This window comes from Schistocerca cancellata, chromosome 6 (assembly GCF_023864275.1).
Source record: "Schistocerca cancellata isolate TAMUIC-IGC-003103 chromosome 6, iqSchCanc2.1, whole genome shotgun sequence".
NCBI classification, from domain to species: domain Eukaryota; kingdom Metazoa; phylum Arthropoda; class Insecta; order Orthoptera; family Acrididae; genus Schistocerca; species Schistocerca cancellata.
Genome location: NC_064631.1, coordinates 47,326,511 through 47,338,751, shown reverse-complemented (window position 1 = coordinate 47,338,751; position 12,241 = coordinate 47,326,511). Strand labels below are relative to the sequence as shown.

The 12,241-nt window shown below is 42.7% G+C and overlaps 1 protein-coding gene across 2 annotated transcripts in view; it reads right to left on the bottom strand.

The window, feature by feature from the left end:
• LOC126190656 (RB1-inducible coiled-coil protein 1) overlaps nucleotides 1-4,149 on the bottom strand; it is a 329,494-nt gene extending 325,345 nt beyond the window's left edge. The window contains exon 1 of one of the 2 annotated variants that reach the window (XM_049931087.1): nucleotides 3,988-4,149. The gene's annotated coding sequence lies outside the window, so the exon portion shown is untranslated. The remainder of the gene's footprint in view (nucleotides 1-3,987) is intronic. The other variant, XM_049931085.1, reaches the window with a different exon arrangement.
• Between the last annotated feature and the right edge of the window lie 8,092 nt (nucleotides 4,150-12,241).

Here is a 12,241-nt window from a genome sequence, read left to right as displayed (position 1 = left end):
CTGTGAGTGAATGCTCCAATCACTGTCTAAAATATTGCCTGCTTGTTTCAGCTTCATCAGACGCCGTTTCTATTTTAATGGTGAAAGAATAAGTGGATGCTCAGTATAACAGCAGTAAATTACGTTGCAATAAGTGGTAAAGCTGACAAAGCACGAAACGCAGGACGAGATTTCGTATGATGGGAGTCAGTTTCTAACAAATAGATATTTTTTTTAACTTCCTTACAGCACGAAAGAACTATTTAAACCAGAGGCTTGGAATTTTTGTGAATGTTTCAGAAAACTGCGTGGAACAAGAAGTACTATCAACATCTAACTTCAACAGAAGTAAACATATCAACTTACGAATCTAAATAAGATACATAATTTTTATATTAAATTGTAAAAGATTTTGACGCAAATTGAGTAAATAGATATGTGATTTACGTGTACTTCTAGATAAACTGATTATTGATAACATAGGTTCGAAGATTGGTTATGCTACCAGAATTTTCGTTTATTATGCGTCACAAAATAATTTAGTGTTAAATAGCTAGGTGTGACTAAATGGGTTCAAAATTTCGACACAGAATAACTTTTGCATAACTTTTAATTTCCACACCACTAGTCATGCTTTCTCATTTAGTGCTGTGTAAACTTTGTCGAACTTCGCTCTGATGATGATGATGTTTGGTTTGTGGGGCGCTCAACTGCGTGGTTATCAGCGCCCGTACAATTTCCCAACCTTTGCTCAGTCCAGTTTCGCCACTTTCCTGGATGATGATGAAATGATGAGGACAACACAAACACCCAGTCATCTCGAGGCAGGTGAAAATCCCTGACCCCGCCGGGAATCGAACCCGGGACCCCGTGCTCGGGAAGCGAGAACGCTACCGCGAGACCACGAGCGGCGGACGAACTTCGCTCTGAATCATGTAAATGACAAACAGTTTCCACATATGTAACATATTACAGAGAATAGAACCCAATTCCAGTTCTGCCGAAGAGGGGGCACGTAGATGTCTTAATATATGGAATCTGAAATTATCGCGCCAAATATGTAACTTAAACATCTTCCAGGGTGTTCTGGTGGACTGACTAGTTGGTTGCGCAGCGCAGTACTGAATAGTCGATTCAACCCATGAGCGTACCTGAGAAGAATTTAAATCTCAACAATTGATGCTTCATTACATTTCCTTTAATTCGTGTGCACACAGATAAATTTCCGGCAATGATCGCGTTTATACTGTGACGAAAAAAGAAAAAAAAACTTGTTTGGGACTTGCTTCGCTGACCATTTATTACTGCGACCTAGGTTTCCGGTTATTACCCACTATCGAGGATAACTGACAATGACGTTGATTTGCATAATAGCACAAACATTAACAGTAAATCGTCAAAGAATCATAATAATCACATAATCATCACAGCAATTAATTGCTATTACTACATATACAAAATAATACATCAAAAATTGTAGAACTATAACAAATAACTGTCAACCGATTTAACAAATCTGGATTGGGTAAAGAGTCAGGTTTAGCAGTATGAAGAAGTGACTGAAGTCGTGTCGCTCATTCAGCAGCTGTCCAGCCTGGCTTCTGCGGTGCCTGTTGGTCCCCAGTATTTTAATCAGGGACACTTTCTGTCCACTTTGTCCAGAGTGTAGTATTTCTACGTCTACTACGTAACTACGTCTGGTTTCCAGAAAGTAGAGTCTGTTCAGTGGAGTTTACAGTTTCTGTAAGTCCATTGCACACTGATCTACCTATTTTTTGTAAGTAGTATGACGCTGCAACCTTCTACATCTGCATATATACCCCACAACCAAACTTACAGTGTGTAAGGGAGGGTACGTTGGGTTACTACTGTCACTTCCCCCTTTTCCTGGTTACCACCGCGAATGGTTCGCTGGAAGAACGATTGCTGGTTAGCCTGCATATGAATTCAGATCTCTCTCATTTTATTTCCATTGTCTTTTCGCGAGATATACGTACGTGGAAGCAACGTCTTGTTTGGCTGTTTTAGGGACGTGCGTTCTTGAAACTTTGACAGTGAACCACATCATCATGAAAGACTCCAATCTTGCAGCGTCAGCCAGTGGAGTTGGCTGGGCATTTCCGTAATGCCTACGCATCTGTAATGAAACGCGCTGCTCTTCGCTGGATCTTCTCGATTTCCTTCACCAATCCCATCAAGTGCGGATTCCAGACTGACAAGCAATTTCCAGTAGCGAACAAGCCACCTCCTCTGTGAGTAAACTACATTTCCTGAGCATTTTTCCGATGAATTTCAACCTGGCATCTGTCTTCGCTGTGGTTAGGTTTATGCGGTTGTTCCGTATGAAATCTCTCCGTACTTCTACTCCTAGTTATCTTATGGATGCGACTGCTTGCAGTGATCTGATGAGTGCGTGTAACTGACTCAGATAGTGTCCTATCATTGTGAACCTATTATTTTGCCTATTTAGTAATAACAGTTATCTTCGTTGATGACTTAATTCTTTGTCGCTTGTCTTTGTAACTATTAACTACAGCATCTTTGTCAGTTACGCTAGACACTGAGTTAATTGCTCGAACCCTAGACCGTATAAATAAATAATTCTTATTGAAGTAGCGAAGAATGTGGTTTTTCCGTGTAATAATGTTTGACCAACTACCCACACAGCAATAAAGCAGATATTACCGAGGGTGTTTTCGTTCTAGAGGTTATGCACGGGCATTTCATCCGACAAAGCAAGAGAAATTAGTAACAATTTGTCCATTATATTTGGACTGTTGAGCTCCGTGGCCGTGGATAATGATATTTCACTGTAAAAATACAGCAACCAGCCACTTTTTTAATGCGTTTTATTTATGCCAATATGCATTTCGGGTTTGCACCCATCTTCAGCTGGCAAATTACATGGATCTTCAGTTACTACAGTAGTACAATCTCGACAGCAGTTTGGATGCTGCAGCAGGCCTGTGCAAAAGCAACGATTTCAATCATTTACTTCAATTTCGCGAGTTTAAGGTTACGCACTATCAGTTGTTCATTTTACTTACATTCTCCTCTCCTTGTTTTTTTCTTGGCTTTTCTTCTTTTTTGCAACAACACAAACACTTTTTATCACATATTTTACACAGGCGCACTGCGTTATCCGCCATGTTGTCGACTGACAGTTTTTGTTTACATACAAACGGTTTATCTATGGACAGAGTTATAGTTTACGAAAGTTTTGAGGTTATAAGATAAGCTACTGTTTTCTAAACATTGACTTGGGTGACAGAAGTATTCTAAGTACGATGTATACAATTTTTTTTGTAGTATTGAAGATAATAAACTAACATAACACATAACATATTTAGTTTATTATCTTCAATACTACAAAAAAAATTGTATACATCGTACTTAGAATACTTCTGTCACCCAAGTCAATGTTTAGAAAACAGTAGCTTATCTTATAACCTCAAAACTTTCGAAAAATATAACTCTGTCCATAGATAAACCGTTTGTATGTAAACAAAAACTGTCAGTCGACAACATGGCGGATAACTCAGTGCGCCTGTGTAAAATATGTGATAAAAAGTGTTTGTGTTGTTGCAAAAAAGAAGAAAAGCCAAGAAAAAACAAGGAGAGGAGAATGTAAGTAAAATGAACAACTGATAGTGCGTAACCTTAAACTCGCGAAATTGAAGTAAATGATTGAAATCGTTGCTTTTGCACAGGCCTGCTGCAGCATCCAAACTGCTGTCGAGATTGTACTACTGTAGTAACTGAAGATCCATGTAATTTGCCAGCTGAAGATGGGTGTAAACCCGAAATGCATATTGGCATAAATAAAACGCATTAAAAAAGTGGCTGGTTGCTGTATTTTTACAGTGAAATATCAAGAGAAATTAGGACTGTTGTCATAGAAGCAATTATATTTGTCAAACACATTACGTTTAGCGGTGGTTACAGACGCTCCATTTTCTTTTTACCGTCTTCCGTGGCGCTGCATTGACTGTTGAGCGTCCTCCTTACCTTCTTCATCTGACAACAAGTCGCGATTCTCCAGCAAATCACTCGTATCACGCTTCACTCGCACACCAACATTCACACGAGCTTCACACACTGCTGGGTGTAGAACGGCGACCTCTTCGTGGGCGGAAGACACTGCACCAACACGGAACGGTTGTTCAACAGCCAGCGCGATCTTATCGCCTCTGGTCATATTTGACAACTGGTGCGCGCGCGAGAATGTGTGACAAAGGAGCGGCGAAGAGCGTGTGCGCCGAGCGCGCACACGGCGCATGCGCGAACTTTTCAATTCCCTTATCGCTGTCGCGACCTTGGTGCGATTGTTGAACTGCTACTCTCTTGGCACAAAGCCCAGCAGTCTTGGCGAGTTGACCCAGTTACACGCGCCCATCAGATAACGGCTGCAGGCTCATTTTTTGCGTCGTCACCGCATCCACGTGTCTGTTGGTCTTCGCGCGGCGCGTGATCGCCCGGACGCAGTAACAGCGGGCGTGCGTGGGAGACGGCAGTACTGTGCAAAAATAGTCTCTGCTTCTCATGAAGGTAGACACTGGCCACTCCATCTACAGGGCACGCGGCACAACTCGTAGCGATCCGCCTATTCTCGTACCGGAGAAGCAAGGCGTCGTCAGCTGGCGATGCGCAGCACACATGACGTAATTACGTTACGGTCTGGAGCGGAACGTTAATTGGCACCCCCGGCTCAGCCTTCTGCGCTCCTACACTTTTGAAATACTGTCTGTTTCACTCTAGAACCCGTCCAGGGTTGCGCAGCAACAAATACCAGAGAGGCAGGCGCCGACTCCGGCGTACGACTCGGTCCGTTCCTCGGATTCTGAACGATACCGTATCGGCTTTAGAAGAACTGTTCTAGCAAGGAGTGGCTTAGCGAAGAAGTCCGACAAAATCGTTGCACCATATATCCCTTAGGCTACTTCTCACAGAACTGTCCACAAATACAAAGTGAAAATTTAACATTCCACCTGACGGTGATATAACTATCAGTTAAATTTTCTTCTTCACAATCATTTGCTTAATCATTCACTCACTGTTTTGACTATTTAAATTACATAATTTCGTGCAATAACTGACATTTCCTCTTATCATTCATTCATAACTGTAGCAAGTTTAACACAGGCAGATTTTAATGTTGTCAACATACGACTGAAACCATCCAGCCGGTGTGGCTGAGCGGGTTCTAGGCGCTACAGTCTGGAACAGCGCGACCGCTACAGTCGAAGGTTCGAATCCTGCGTCGGGCATGGATGTGTGTGACGTCCTTAGGTTAGTTAGGTTTAAGTAGTTCTAAGTTCTAGGGTACTGATGACCTCATAAGTTAAGTCCCATAGTGCTCAAGGCGAAACCATTCAATATGTAAAGGTTTTTTTTAAATTACCGCTACCAGTCACTAACTTTGTCAACTATTGTATTATTTATTTAGCGACGTGTTTCGAGGGTTAAACCTCATCTTCAGGCTAAATGGCATTACAAAAACAACTTTACAATAAGGTCATACTGATATTACATAGTCTTTTCGTAAATGTTGTGGTCATCCGCAACACATCACAACGAGACTGCCACGTCAGAAGAACAAAGTGAGTGACTGTTACACAACATTTTCGTGCAAATATCAGTCCAGCTTCCAAAGTGACATTGCCTCTTACTAAGTTTTCTCTTCATCCACAGGATGAGCACAGCATTTACGAAAAGACTATAATATCAGTATGACCTTATTGTAAAGTTGTTTTTGTAATGCATTTAGCCTGAAGATGAGGTTTAACCCTCGAAACATGTCACTAAATAAATAAGTAATACAATAGTTGAAGTTTGTCACCGGTAGCGGTAATTTAAAAAAATACCTTACATCACGGTCGAAAAATAGGCAAAATGGCTTCAAATTCTTGAAACCATCCAGTTGAATTCTTTCAGGCTTATACGTGTTTACTGAAAAAAACCCGTTATTTGTAATCACTTTCACTCACTGATTACTATCATTGTATCTGAGCACAATTATTATAGTTAAGTAGCTGTTATAACCGCTTTTAATCTTGGTCATTGTGTCTGATGACAATGATGAAATGTGTGTGCTGTATTGCGTGTATTTACTTGGTAGTGACTTATGTAATCAGTCACTCACTACTTTTTCTACTTAATGAAAATACAGCTTTACGTAACTATTGGCATTTGTCTCTCTCCTACTGTAAACAGTTTTAGCAACTTTAAGACAGTTCGATTGTTAATTCTACTAGCAACGTACGACGAAAACCCCTAGTTCACTTATTTTAGCTCTCCTACATTTTCAGTGACTTCTAATGCAAGCAGGCCGATGTGGCCGAGCGGTTCTAGGCACTTCAGTCTGGAACCGCGCGATCGCTACGGTCGCAGGTTCGAATCCTGCCTCGGGCATGGGCCTGTGTGATGTCCTTAGGTTAGTTCTAGGGGACTTATGACCTCCGATGTTAAGTCCCATAGTGCTCAGAGCCATTTGAACCATTCTAATGCAAGCAAATTATTCTTGAGCTATGACCATTCAGTGAGGTCAAAATTACGGTTTCTGTAAATTTTACAGAACACCGTGTTATTCATCACTTACTGTCGTATCAGTCGAATGACAACGCAACATCGTGTAAGGACTGTCATCTGTTCGCTTCTTATTGCGCGTAATTGTTTTGTTCGTCTTTGTACCGATCTTTGCAACTGTTTAGAATAATAGTCATTTTATACTTCAATGTCATCTGTATACTTGAGGTTTTGTCTTTGCTTGTAACGATCATGATCCGGCAATCGATTTCTTTGCTTTCGGCGCGGCAATCTATTTCTTTGCTTTCGGCGGAGGCAAAGTGTTATGTTTACGTGTTTGCTTCTCTCGTGGAGCATCTGGTATGATTTTTTTAAATTTAATTGAAAGCTTTGTTGCTTTGGTAAAAATAAAATTGGTTCATTTTGTCGTGACAGAATAAATTACTATTAATCACACCAGATTTGTCGGAGAACAGCAGCAACATGTGTAATTGATCCAGCTTTAAGAAATTCTATTACCTTTTAGCGGAAAATTCGTGCGGTACTCTCCGACGTTAGAAAAGTCGTGGTGTTCCGTTCGGAGCAGGAGGCGGCTGTCTTTTCTCATTCGCGATATCGAAAATTACTAAAAAATGAACAGAAATTTTTTTTCGGAGGAAGATCGCGCGGAGAAAACAGACAGAAGTTACATGAAAGAAACCTAAGGGACCAACTAATTGGATTTGTACGAACATATAAACGGAACTGAAAGAACTTGGAATACATACAATAACGATGTCGTCACGACAGCCTCCTGTTCCGACAGAACACACGCTGGATCATAAGCTGCATAAATCTTTTAAACAGAAAAGATTATCACAAGTATAATTAATGAAAATAAGGTTGAGAGATTTTCTTTGAAATTAAATAAACTTCAAGGCTTCAAGTATTGTATTATGAAACGGAAACTTACATTAACATGGCCACCCATTGTGGCGGTGGAGCGAATTTTCATGATACACATTCTCGCTTGTTTGTGGCTACATATATTTTTAATCACTTAAACTCTTAAATTTATAATAAAATGATTATATCAGTATGGAGCACAATACTTTTGCGTCCGACTCGCAACACATTCACAGAAGAACAACTAGAGAGCGGCGCGACTCCCTGCAGAAGTAAAAATTGGCAAATGTTATTTTGAAACATAGGTGCATCGTTTTTTTTACTGATCGATAGCAGCGTATAACAGTTTATAGCTATCGTGATATTCTGCGCTTTTCAGGAGCGCGGCAAAGATATCTGGTTACAACATTCATTGGTATATGTTTAAAGTTCGCACATACTGACGCGAATACAAAAAAAAAACTTTTACATGTTAAAAATCGCAGTGATAAAGGCTGTAATGTCACAAGCGCCCTGTCTAGATAGACAAGGGTACACAGCATGTTGTGTCTGCTCGCTGTACTTCTCCCAGGCAGTCAGCAGAATGTTTGTGACAATAGTTCCGAAAGTTTGTCTCTAATGTTACATACAACAACCAGAACATTTACCGAGCGAGGTGGCGCAGTGGTTAGCACACTGGACTCGCATTCGGGAGGACGACGGTTCAATCCCGTCTCAGGCCATCCTGATTTAGGTTTTCCGTGATTTCCCTAAATCACTTCAGGCAAATGCCGGGATGGTTCCTTTGAAAGGGCACGGCCGATTTCCTTCCCCATCCTTCCCTCACCCGAGCTTGCGCTCCGTCTCTAATGACCTCGTTGTCGACGGGACGTTAAACACTAATCTCCTCCCCCCCCCCCCCAACCAGAACACAGAACATTTATATCATGATAATGGTACAACTCGGCGAAGATCTATTATGACTGTTGACAGTGAGAGTTGCTTTATTTTATTCGTTAATAGACTGTACTCTTGTAAGCCAAAACATTATGGTCACTGTGACGCTGGACGCTACCTCGCGACGTTGCGGGCACGTGACGCGGAAACAAATCTAAGCGTAGCAGAGGCGGATGGATTATCACCCTAGCGAAGATACGGGCTGCAAATGGAGAAATCCACTGGAATAAGCGACTTTGTCAAAGGACAGATTATTATTACACAAAGCCTGTGAAAGGGTATTTCGAAAAGGGCGAAGTTGGTCGAGACTTCATGTGCTACTGCTGTGAGCATCTAAGGAAGGAGGTAGGACGACAGTGAAATTACCACTAGGCGCTAAACGGCTAGACGTCCTCGAGTCTTCACAGAACGTGGGATTCGGAGGCTCGACTGCTCTTTAGAGTAGGATAGATGGTAATATGTGGCATCTCTGCCGAAAGCGTTGCGCGCGCACAAGCGTTTCGGAGCACACAGTCATCGTACGAGGTGCATTCAAGTTCTAAGGCCTCCGATTTTTTTTCTCCGGACTGGAAAGAGATAGAAACATGCGCATTGTTTTAAAATGAGGCCGCGTTCATTGTCAATACGTCCAAGAGATAGCAGCACCGTACGGCAGATGGAATTTTACCGCCAGCGGCGAGAATGAGAACTGTCTTAAATACTTAAAATGGTGACGTTTTCCTTACTTGAACAGCGTGCAATCATTCGTTTTCTGAATTTGCGTGGTGTGAAACCAACCTAAATTCATCGACAGTTGAAGGAGACATGTGGTGATGGTGTTATGGATGTGTCGAAAGTGCGTTCGTGGGTGCGACAGTTTAATGAAGGCAGAACATCGTGTGACAACAAACCGAAACAATCTCGGACTCGCACAAGCTGGTCTGACGACATGATTGAGAAAGTGGAGAGAATTATTTTGGGGGATCGCCGAATGACTGTTGAACAGATCGCCTCCAGAGTTGGCATTTCTGTGGGTTCTGTGCACACAATCCTGCATGACGATCTGAAAATGCGAAAAGTGTCATCCAGGTGGGTGCCACGAATGCTGACGGACGACCACATGGCTGCCCGTGTGGCATGTTGCCAAGCAATGTTGATGCACAATGACAACATGAATGGGACTTTCTTTTCGTCGGTTGTGACAATGGATGAGACGTGGACGCCATTTTTCAATCCAGAAACGAAGCGCCAGTCAGCTCAATGGAAGCACACAGATTCACCGCCACCAAAAAAATTTCGGGTAACCACCAGTGCTGAAAAAATGATGGTGTCCATGTTCTGGGACGGCGAGGGCGTAATCCTTACCTATTGCGTTCCAAAGGGCACTACGGTAACAGGTGCATGCTACGAAAATGTTTTGAAGAACAAATTCCTTCCTGCACTGCAACAAAAACGTCCGGGAAGGGTTGCGCGTGTGCTGTTTCACCAAGACAACGCACCCGCACATCGAGCTAACGTTACGCAACAGTTTCTTCGTGATAACAACTTTGAAGTGATTCCTCATGCTCCCTACGCACCTGACCTGGCTCCTAGTGACTTTTGGCTTTTTCCAACAATGAAAGACACTCTCCGTGGCCGCACATTCACCAGCCGTGCTGTTATTGCCTCAGCGATTTTCCAGTGGTCAAAACAGACTCCTAAGGAAGCCTTCGCCGCTGCCATGGAATCATGGCGTCAGCGTTGTGAAAAATGTGTACGTCTCCAGGGTAACGCCAGTTTCATCGATTTCGGGTGAGTAGTTAATTAGAAAAAAAATCGGAGGCTTTAGAACTTGAATGCACCTCGTACATTGTTGAACATGGAGCTCCGCAGCGGACCACCCCTACGTGTTCACATGTTGGCCCGACAACGTCACCAATTACGAATGCAGTGGGCACGGGACCATCAGGATTCGACCGTCGATCAAAGGAGACACGTCCGCTCTTCGGGTGAATCACGTTTTTGCTGCACTAGGTCGATGGTCGTCTCCACAACCGCCGGCATCTCAGGTGAACGGCAGCTCGAAACGTGCAGCGCACCACGGACGCAGGCTCGTGGGGGCAATATTATGCTGCGAGAGACATTCTCCTTCGCTTGTATGGCATCTGTGGTAGTAATCAAATACACGCTGACAGCTGCGAACGCTGGATACTGTGACCGAGCGGTTGTAGGCGCTTCAGTCCGGAACCACGCGCGGCTGCTACGGTCGCAGGTTCGAATCCTGCCTCGGGCATGGATGTGTGTGATGTCCTTAGGTTTAATTAGTTCTAAGTTCTAGGGGACTGATGACCCCAGATGTTAAGTCCCATAGTGCTCAGAGCCATTTGAACAGCTGCGAACCACCTGCACCCCTTCACGCTTGATGTCTTCCCCGACGGCGGTTTAATCTTTCAGCAGTGCAATTGTCCGTGTCTCGGAGCCAGAACCATGATACAGTGGCCTGGAGAACATTGTAGTAAATTCACATTCATGTCTCTGCGACCAAATCCGCCTGATGTAAATCTTCTGGGACCTAGCCGGGTCGCAATCGGGTGACATCATCGCGTACGCAAATCAGCGGCCCATTATCTACGCGAATTACATGAGCTGTGTGTAGACACCTACCTGTAAAAACCTTGCATGGGGGCTTAATTAAATTTTTATGCAAATATTTTTACTGTTTTTACTGTCTGTCCGGTTACGCTGTCTCGTAAACGGTTGGCCCTGACTAGTATTATTACGCAATCTGACTGCATAGAACAACAACAAAGAATGAAAGGAAATTTCCGTTGACACAATTAATTAATTAAGTCCCCAGCAACTATAAAACCTACGAAACCAAAGAACAAGTGTAACTGTTCTGTGTGTGGAAGTGTGACTCAACGTACACATCTGGCACGGTTCTTCTTCAATAAGATAAGAAATTTTAAGTACAATTTATATTGAAGTAATTAAAAAAAATAGAAATACTATAATTACGCAAGAAAACCAGAATTACACTCTAACACAAGAACACCAGCCAGATGCTTTGTTGACTGAACCTGTAATGACGCATTATTTAAGACATTGAAATAATAAAAAGAAAAGGGAATATTTTTTTTATTTCATATATATTGACGAAAACCACTCTGATCGTTACAATATCTCCATTCGAACAACATCTGCTGTCTAGCCCATCAGAACTGCATAAAACATGGAACAAGCACTCTCCACTACGACATCTCAACAACTCTCCACTCCGACTTCACGACAAGCACTGTCCACCACCGCATCTGAACAACTACTGCCTGTGGAGGCGGCTAAATAATACTCTCTGGCGCAATCTCTGGCGCCACAACAACTCTCCACTCTGACTTCACGACAAGCACTGTCTACCACCGCATCTGAACGACTACTGCCAGTGAAGGCGGCGGAATAAAACTCTTTGGCGCAATCTCTGGCGCCGTGGCTCAGTGTAGCCACCTTTCAACCTACATACAAACTGTCGGATCCGTGACACTCAGAATCAGTGATGTGTTTCGTTCAAACTACGCGACAAACAAGCTACTAAGCAGGTGATCGTAACGTTTTGGCTCATCCGTGTATAGATTTTAGACATATTTCTTGTTTTGTTTATTGCTGGCAACCTTATGATTATCTAAGAACGTAACCGGTCGTGGCACAAGAAACGTTGAATAATACAGCTGTAATGATTTTAAATAATCATTAATATTAGTAAAATAAAATCTCTCAAAGTCACAATAGTGCATCGACTGACCAATGCAGATAAGCTTTGCTCTACATTAGCATTTCGACTGGCTACCGTAGTCAGTACGCGATGGCTAGGGTGACCTTCGAATATTCTCTCTCTCAGGAGGCATGATTACGTCTAACAGGATGCGTCAAGCCGCGGAACAATCGACGTTGGGTTTCATCGAGA